Source organism: Protopterus annectens, chromosome 2.part1, assembly GCF_019279795.1.
Source record: "Protopterus annectens isolate FY-2018-M chromosome 2.part1, PAN1.0, whole genome shotgun sequence".
Lineage (NCBI taxonomy): Eukaryota > Metazoa > Chordata > Ceratodontiformes > Protopteridae > Protopterus > Protopterus annectens.
Window position 1 is genome coordinate 1,776,344,421 of NC_056729.1, and position 10,297 is coordinate 1,776,354,717.

The following is a 10,297-nucleotide window of genomic DNA, read 5'->3' on the forward strand; positions in this document are numbered from 1 at the left end:
AGCACAAGTTCGGGAAGAGATTCTGGCTGGTAGTAGGGCCAGCAGGAAGGAACAGAATGAAGCAGCTTATGGTCACTGCTCTAGCATCCCTGAGAGAGGGCAGAGAAGGGTTCACTACTTGCGTGATCACTAATTGAGAATGGGGGTTTCAGGCCAGCAATACCATTAAGAGAAGAGATGTAATGCATCTGCATATTGCAGAGACGTAATGCATCTGACACTACTGGACATCCCAGGGATGTAATACATCAGACACTACTACACATCCCAGGGACGTAATGCATCTAACACCACTACACATTGCAGAGATGTAATGCATCTGACACCACTGCACATTGCAGAGACATAATGTATCTGACACCACTGCACATTGCAGAGACAATGTATCTGACACCACTGCACATCATAGACACATAATGTATCTGACACCACTGCACATTGCAGAGACATAATGTATCTGACAGCACTGCACATCACATTGATGTAATGCATCTGACACCACTGCACATTGCAGAGATGTAATTCATCTGACACCAATGCTCATCGCAGAGACATAATGCATCTGACACCACTGCACATCACAGAGATGTAATGCATCTGACACCACTGCACATTGCAAAGACATAATGCATCTGACACCACTGCACATTGCTGAGACGTAATGTATCTGACAGCACTGCACATCACAGAGATGCAATGCATCTAACACCACTGCACATCACAGAGATGTAATGCATCTGAAACCACTGCACACTGCAGAGACGTAAAGTATCTGACACCACTGCACATTGCAGAGACATTATGTAGCTGACGTCACTGTACATTGCATTGATGTAATGTATCTGACATCACTCCTGCCAGAGGATATTGTTACAGACCTGCTGCTGTTTCATGATGAAGTCTGCTGCCTGCTTGCTACTCTCCATTGGATCCTTGCCTCTCACAATGGCAATGCTGGATGGGCTTCCAAGTATCAGTGAGAATTTGACCAGAAATGCTGAACAGGAGGTATAATAGCAACAAAAGGAAGGTACAGCGGGCATAACCCAGTTAGAGAACCAGTAGTACGTCAGAAAGGAGTATAGAGAGGTATATATATTTTTTGTATAACACACACCTTACTGCATACTTTCATCCCAAAGTTATACAACATCAGAAAACTGTACAATACCTATTTTCCCACTAAAAAGACAAGAATCTTCCTTTGTATCAGTGATGAACAACACTCAGTTAAATGAAATAACTAGAGGTTGTGTTAGATGCAAGAAGCCTTGCATCTATTGCAAAAAAACAGACTATTTCACAGATAGATTAATATATAGGAGATATACAAGAGTGTTGTATAAACTTTGTAGATATCTAAAAAATAATACAACAGTTTAGTAATGTGTCACTTTTGTAACTAAACAATTTTTCTTTTTAGCATTTTGTAACATGAGGAAGAGCTCTGTATAGATAGCAAAGGCAAGAACTGTGGTCTGAGTCATCAGATTCTTATCTTGATGTTATGAAACAAATTAAATCCGGAAAAGCCACCAACCTAGTTAAATGTGAGGGCAACAATACTACATATGGGATGTAGTGATGTCAGACACATTTATGGGGTCAGAAGATGAGGTTAACAATACTCCATATGGGATGTAGTGATGTCAGACACATTTAAAGGGTCAGAACATGAGGTCGACAATACTCCATATGGGTGTAGTGATGTCAGACACATCTAAGGGGTCAGCAATACTCCATATGGGATGTAGTGATGTCAGACACATTTATGGGGTCAGAACATGAGGTCAACAATACTCCATATGGGATGTAGTGATGTCAGACACATTTAAAGGGTCAGAACATGAGGTCAACAATACTCCATATGGGATGTAGTGATGTCAGACACATTTAAAGGGTCAGAACATGAGGTCAACAATACTCCATATGGGATGTAGTGATGTCAGACACATTTAAAGGGTCAGAACATGAGGTCAACAATACTCCATATGGGTGTAGTGATGTCAGACACATCTAAGGGGTCAGCAATACTCCATATGGGATGTAGTGATGTTAAACACATTTAAGGGGTCAGATTTGATGGGCAGAATGCCTAAAGAACTACAGACAAAAATGCCTGACATTGTGCAGGAAGTGGCAAAAAAAAAAAGATATTACAAATGGAAATAAGATTTTAGGAAAGAAAAAATGTCTATCCGTGGAGGACTTAGAAGTGACCAAGACCAGCAGGAGAGCAAAAGGAAATAGAGGTACATAAAAATATATTAAACTGAGCACAGAGTTTTGCAAAATAGCATATGTTCATACGTTTATACTGGACTAAGGACCACTATGGCCCTTAAATACCTACCCATGCAACCCAAATGTGACCCACAAGTTTGATTTATATAGGGGTGATTTACTGACTGCCTCTTTCCATTAGAGACATAGCAGCTAGACTAGAGGAACATTTCTGATTACCCATCCATTAGTCCAAGTTGTGCTTAAATTGATTTAGGGAGGAAATCTGCTTAACATGGATGAGGAGCCTGTTCCAGGGAAAGGGAATTCTCTGAGAAACATATCTCTCTCTCCAACATGTCCTATTTAAATCATAAAAAAAATTTAGGTCTTTAATCTAGTACTTCTGATGTGGTTTACTTTGCAAATGTGCAAAAGATTCATGAAGACAGGGTCCAGGGATCCACTCCGAAGTCCATATGATACAGATTAAAGAGACATTACTTTGAGACAATTAGTGCAGGACATTGTGTTTACTTACTCCCTGTATTCTTTTTATAAGGAGCATTTGTAGTCATTTCAGTTGCTGCATATGTCTTGTCATGTATTCAGCGAATGGGGTATTATATTCTATGATGGGTCTGATGAGGGCTGAGTACAGTGGTACAATGACCTCTCTGGACCTAGATGCCATGCCCTTACTTATAAATCGAGTACGACTGAAGAATTTTCTTGCTATTTTGGACACATGTTGGTCAAAGGCTAGGTTACTATCTAAATACATTCCCAGATCCCTGACCAGCAAGAAGAGAAAATGACACATATTTAAATGACCAGTACAATGAAATGGGAGCATATAATACACCAGGGACAAAATATCCCTTAAAGAAGATTGAGGATAGCCACTGAAACTTCTACGTAAAAATGGGTTTGATAAAAGATAAAGACAGGAGGAACCTAGTCTGAACAGAATATGTTAAGAATAGTTGACAGAAATATACAGAACTATATAAAAAGACTCTATCATCACTGATACACATTCCAGAATATTTTCTGATCTAGAATAGTATATCTTGGAGACAGAAGTCAAGTGGGTCTTGGAGGAACTTTATAATGACAAGGCTGTGGGAGGATATGATAGAACTGTTTAAAATCCTGCAAAATCAAAATGAAAATGATGCTGATACAAGGCTGATCATAACTTGCCAGCAAATATGGAAAAAAAACTGACTGTAAAAAAAATATGTCTTCACATATTGTTCATAGGTTAGTACTATGCTAGCTGCCCTTGTGAGCCATTGTAAGCCTAACCAATTATTCCTTGTGAGACTCAAACCCTACACCTTGTGTTTGTAAAGTAAACACCTTAACCATTAGGTCACCCAAACAGAGAATTGAACTCTGGACCCTCAGATTAAAAGTCTGATGCTCTACTGACTGAGCTATCCGGGCTTCAGTGTGTTAATTAAATATATGACATTTATGTTAAAAAAAGGGGGGGGGGTTAACTATCCTGTCTGCTATAATGGTGAATGCAAATGTGAAAATGCTAGGTCAGGAAGTTCTGGCCCAAATGACATTCAGTACTAGAATAGCTGATTTAGTGGTCACTTATAGTGACTTGGACAGTTCAGGTAGCAACAGCTGCGATTCAGACTTACTCTCTGAGGTTATTACAACTCTGACAAAATATTTGTTCTTCTTCAGCTGTGGTGACCTCAGGGTTGATTACATTGGTCCCCAGCCATCAATAAACTCTGCAACAGAAGGAAGAAACTGTTGCAGAAAAAAACACAGTCACAACACTGAAAAAATTCCTTACAAGACTCAAAAAAATTTAAGATCCCTTATCAAATCCTCTAAAGCCAGCTATGAAGGCAGAATTTCACCTGACACCAAAAACAACCACAATGCCTTCTATAGCTATATCAAGAACCTCCAAGGCAATACCCAGACTTGCTCAGAGTTGCTGTATAATGGTACCTCCTATACCAAGCCAACATACTGGCTGACAGATTCAGTGCCAACTTTACCCCTCTTCCCCCCAAGGCCCTATCACAATACCAGAGGAAAGCGTGGAACCCACTATTTCTGTGGCACAGGTAAAAGCTGCACTATCCAAAGCCAAGAATACACATCCATAGGACCTGACAATTTCCCTGGCTGTGTACCACATGAACTACAAAATGAACTGCCATCACACCTGTGTGCCCTGTTCAATCACAGCTTTACTTCAGGCTATATCCCTAATGAATGGTGCACTGCTACAGTCATCCCTCTCCACAAGGGAGGAGCAACTACAGACCCTGGGAACTACCACCCCATTAGCCTGATGAGTCTGGTATGCAAAGCTATGGAGCGCATCATCATGGACCTGCTCAAAAGAGATATAGGCAATCTCCAAACTCTTGACCCCACACAGTTTGGCTTTGTTAAGGGGAGATCCTGCCTGCTGAACCTGGTTGACTTCTTTGAAGCAGTCACCAAGGCTGTGGATGAGGGTAAGGCAGTGTATATATAGCCTACCTTGACCTGGCCAAGGCCTTTGATACCATTCCCCACTCAGGTATCATTGATAAACTCACCAAACTAGGCATCAAGCCTTACATCACTAGGTGGGTTGCAAATTGGCTCACAGACAGGACACACAGAGTGAAAGTTGTAGACTCCAAGTCAGACTGTCAACCACTCACAAGTGGAGTCCCACAGGGCTTGGTCCTGGCCCCTCTCCTGTTTGGCATCTACTTCTCAGAAGTCTAGGCCAACACAGAGGGACTCTGGCTGACAAGTTCGTTGAGGACTGCAAGCTAGGAGTCATTATCAACTCCTCAAGTGATGCAGACAGCCTACAAAAGGGCATCTCTGAGACCAATAACTGCTGCTGGAACCATGGCCTTAAGCTTAACACCATATAATGCGTTATCATTCCCTCTGGAAAAAACTCAGCTCCCATGAATTACCACATTGATGGGAGCCCACTAAACACTTAAGGGGCCTTAAAAGATCTGGGCACCCATGTTGACAGCCACCTCATCTTTGGCCACCATGTTGGCACTATGGTCAGAAAGTCCTTCTACGTGGCACATCTTATAACCAAAGGGTTCGCATCCAGGAAGAAAGAGGTCATCATCCCCCTCTACTCATCCCTCATTAGACCAATCATCGAATATAATGCCCCATTTGGCATGTACCTGACCAGGCACCTACAACAGCTGGACAGGCCACAAAAGTACCTCACAAAAAGGATCCTAGGTCTTAAACACATGTCCTACATGGACAGACTCAAGAAACTTCAGCTGTTCTCAGTCTCTTATCGTCTGCTTAGAGGTGATCTCTGTTTGAGTTACAAAGCCATGTCCAACCCAGCCCTACTTGAAATGCTACAACTAAAGAAATCCAAATCCCACCACGCCACACACTCCAGAGACCACAACTTCACTACCACAATCAATAGAACATGCTGGAGGGACAGGTTTATCTTCCAAAAACTGCTAATACTTTGGAAAAGCTTCCTATTCATGTCAATTAGAGTGCCTCACTGGCCCTCTTCAAGAGAAATCTTGACGAGTGGATGGGTAACAGAAAGTTCACCCCAGGGATCACTTCAGTTGCCCTTCTGGATAAAGGCACTGTGAACTAACATCGGGTGGCATGGTGTCAGAGAAAAATTTTTTGGGCTAGGCTTGTAAAGGCTCCAGGGCCGATAGCCTGAACTAGAAAATGAACTGGCACCTCACCTTAGTGTCATGTTTAATCATAGCCTCACCTCAAGCTTCATGCCCATTGACTGGACACAGCTACAGTTATCCCACGCCACAAGGGGGGGAATCCACCTTGGATCCTGGGAACTACTGTCTCATTAGTCTGACAAGCCTGATCTGCAAGGGCATGAAACGCATTATCATGGAACTTATAAACAAAGACATTGGCAACCTTCAAACACTGGAACCCACCCAGTCTGGGTTCATGAAAGGCCGATCTTGCCTCCTGAACCTGATTGACTTCTTTGAATCAGTCTCCAGAGCTGTGGACAAGGGTAAGGTGGTCCACACAGCCTATATGGAACTTGCCAAGGCCTTTGGCATCCTCCCCCACTCTGGAATCATAGATAAACTTACTAAGCTGGGCATAAATCCCTAAGTCACTCCATGGGCTGCCAACTGGCTTACTGACAGAACCCAGACTGTAAAAGTGGTCGACTCCAAATCCAGCTCAAGACAAGTGACAAGTGGAGTACCTAAGGGTTGAGTCCTGGGACCGCTCTTGTTTGGCATCTACTTCTCTGAAGTACAGGCCAACACTAAGGGACTCTGGCTAATAAAGTTCACAGATGACTGCAAACTGGGAGCTATTATTGAATCCCCAAATGATGTGGATATTCTACAAAAGGGCCTTACAGAAACAGATGCTTGGTGCCAGATCCATGGGCTTAAGCTCAATGCCAGGAAATGTGTAGTTATCCCCTTTAGGAAAAATCATGTACCCATGAATTACCACAAAGGTGGCAGTACACTAAACACTGAAAGTGTGATGAGAGACTTAGGGACACAGGTGGACAGTGGTCTCACCTTCGATAACCACATCACCACAACAGTCAGGAAATCCTTCTATGTGGCACACCTCATCACTAAGGGCTTTTCATCCAGAAAAATAGAGGTCATTGTCCCACTGTACTCATCCCTCATTAGACCCATTATAGAGTACAACACCCCATTTGGTATGTACCTCACAAGACATCTGCAACAGCTGGAAAGGCCAAAGAAATACCCCAGTAAAAGAATCACAGGCCTAAATCAGATGCCCTATACTGATCATCTAAAAAAAACTCCAGCTATACTCTGTGGCATATCGTCTACTAAGAGGCGATCTCTGCTTAACATACAAGACCATGTCAAACCCTGAGCTGTTGGACGTGCTCCATTTAAAGAAATCCCAATCCCTCAGAGCCACACGCTGCAGGGATCTAAACCTTGTCATCACAATGAACAAAACATGCTGGAGGGATAGGTTCCTGACTCAGAGACTCCCCATACTCTGGAACAGACTGCCCATACATGTCAAGCAGAGCACCTCCTTGGCCCTCTTCAAAAGGAACCTTAACGATTGGATGGGAGATAGAAAATTTACCCTGGAATCATGTCAGTTGCCCTGATAGACAGGGGTCCAGGGAAGTAAATATTGTGGGAAGAAATATCCAGGGAATTGTTATGGCTAGGCTTGTATAGTCCCTAGGGCCGATAGCCTAGTACCAACCTATGAACCTAGTACACACCTATGAACCTATGAACAAGGGGTACTGATGGTACAACACCCATAGGGGTGCATGGAGTTTACACCTAGAGTTGCCACCTTTTCAAATGTCCAAAGAGGGACACTTTTATGGAAATGTGAAATTCACAGGACAAACCATACCCAAAACCAGAGAACAGCATTGGACTTCGGGTCTGTATTAGATTTTCGAAATGTAAATCCATCCAACACCTCTTCATCACCCACGTCTTCGTCACCCATTTTAATCGAAACCTCATGTCCTTGAATGATCGTTCCATCACAATGTTTCCCAGGGTAAGTAACCAGTTGGCCGTCATCAGGAATTTGTCCTTTTCCCCACTGTAATGCAATCTTGGAGTTGGTATATTTATTTGGGGTATGTGGAAAGTGCAGCCCCCAGCAGGGTGGATTTTAAATGTGTGTGTTTTAGATGCCATCATTATGTTGGCCCACTGGTTACTTATTGGGAAAAATTGTGATGGAACAAATCATTCAATGACGTGAGGATTCGATCAAAATGGGTCAAAGAAGAAGTGATAATGTGATATAAACCCTTGGACTTCACTTTTCTAACAAATAAAAACTCACTCTTACAGAATTTCACTTATTTCTGCTGTTTCGTATACAATTTGGTGTTTCAGATACCAAATAATTGGCTTACACAAATATTAGAAGAATCTTAGGAAACATTTTCAGTCATAAAATCTCAGGACATTTGTCATTTTTCATATTTTTAGATTAATTTAGGAGCAACTTCCAGCAGTTTTAAATGGGTGGGGGCTGAGTGGTATTAAGTTGTCCTGGAAATTGCTTACGGAGTAGGCCTGTTCCCTGACTGGATTTTCTTTTGGGGGTGGGGGGTGGGGGGGGCTGTAGCTTGCCTTTATAATTATGTATAGCAAGCTGCATATCCCAAAAAAGACATATATAAAGAATGATAAAATTATCAAATAACTGAATTTGCTCCATAGGCTTCCAAGGTAAAGCTTAAGTTACTGCAAGCCAGACTTCTATAATAACCGAGCTTTCCATATACCCTCAAAGTTATATCTAGATCATGCCTCGCTTCTGGGCAGATCTTGCTTGTAGATGTAGCAAAATGCAAATAAGGTGTAGAAAAAAAAATGCCACAGATTCACAGAAATCTTTTCAGGAATTTTATGTACATTCCCTCATTACAACCGCATTTAAAATGCAGATATCATTATTAATTTTCATACGTGCTTTTGTTCCAATAAGAACTTCCTTGGACAATTCGTAACAGTGCTGACAGGTTTTTGGGTTTATAAACCCCAGGGGTGGTTTGATATTGGTGAAGCAGGGACGGGCCAGTTTCGTTATTTAAATCGAGTTCTGCAGATATATTGTGATGCTTTAAATGATGACCAAAATCTGTTGCATCTATGTACTTTTGTCAGACAGCAGGAATTCGCTGTGGGACGTCAGGTGAGAATAAAACCATATGCTAAGATAGTAAACTAGACAGCGGTATGAATTAAATACTGATAAAAAGGGAGTAAAAGTGGTAGCACTTAAAATACTTTTAGAAACTATTATAGTATAAAATGGCTGATGTATTTTTATTATGGTGAACAAATGATAACAGTTTGATTATGGAACGCAAACAACTGATTATAATGATGGTGCAGTCTGAGTTTGTAACAGGAGTACACATGACTTTTATAAGGCAATAATTGCAAAACCACTTACCAAAGAATAAAAGCGGTTAAATAATACATAAAACAACAAGCAGTGAATGTAAATGTAATACTATGACACATAATACACAGAGGACTTGTATGCAGTACTCACTAAACAAGCATTTGCCAGCTCACACATGGTGGTTTGCACTAAATGTGATCTCAACAGCACTAATTAAACATGTGAGGTTAACAATACATGAAAGTACAAAGTACTGATGGAGAGAAAATACAGCTGATCTGCAGTGCCTTCTTGCAATTTAGCGAGTAGCGCTACACGGTTAACTATTGGAGGTTTAATGGCAAGATCAAAGGTAGTCACTTGTCATTAAATAAAAAAAGTTTGTGGACAATGCTCTTTCACCCCCCCCCCCGCCCCGTCTCTCTCTCATCAGCTCATCATGTCTCCAACATAGTCAAGAAATCCTTCTATCTGGCCTAGTTTATTTCTGAGAGAATATCTTGTATATTCTAAGAAGTCATTCAACCACTGTGATCTCCCCTTATCAGATCCATCAATGAATACAGTGGCCCTATGGTTTATACCTAGCCAGGCATATCCAACAATTGGAAGCTCCAAAGAGTTTCCTCACTAAAAAATACAGGGCATAATTAACATGTCCTATGCAGACTGCCTCAAGGTCCTATAACTGTATTCTGTCTCCTACAGGGTTTTGAGGGAAGATCTATGCCTGGCATACAGGGTACTGTTAGACCCCACTCTGATGAACCTCCTGCACCATTCTAAAGACATAAAACGTTGGCTGTGACATAAAATAGGACCTGCTGGAGAGACAGGTAGGTATCCCAGAGACTTCCCCATCTCTGGAACAGGCTCCTCATCCATGAGAAGCAGAGTTCATCCCTAAACCAATTCAAGTTCAACTTGTACATTTGGATGGGAACAGGAAATCCATCTGTGGTTTGGCACCTATGTCTCTAATTGACAAAGGAAACTTGTAAATGGCCCCTTCTTGTAAATTTTTAATCTCTCAAGCCCCTGCTTACACTTACCAAAGTATCAAAACTTGTCAGAAATTTAAGATGCGTGGCTAGGCTTAAAAAGGCCCTTGTGATCATTAGCCTAGTAAAATATATATATA

The 10,297-nt window shown here is 41.6% G+C and overlaps 1 non-coding gene across 1 annotated transcript; it reads right to left on the reverse strand.

The window, feature by feature from the left end:
* Nucleotides 1–3,602: 3,602 nt before the first annotated feature.
* On the reverse strand, nucleotides 3,603–3,675 carry TRNAK-UUU. Its single transcript has one exon. It is a non-coding gene; the product is annotated as a tRNA-Lys (tRNA).
* Between the last annotated feature and the right edge of the window lie 6,622 nt (nucleotides 3,676–10,297).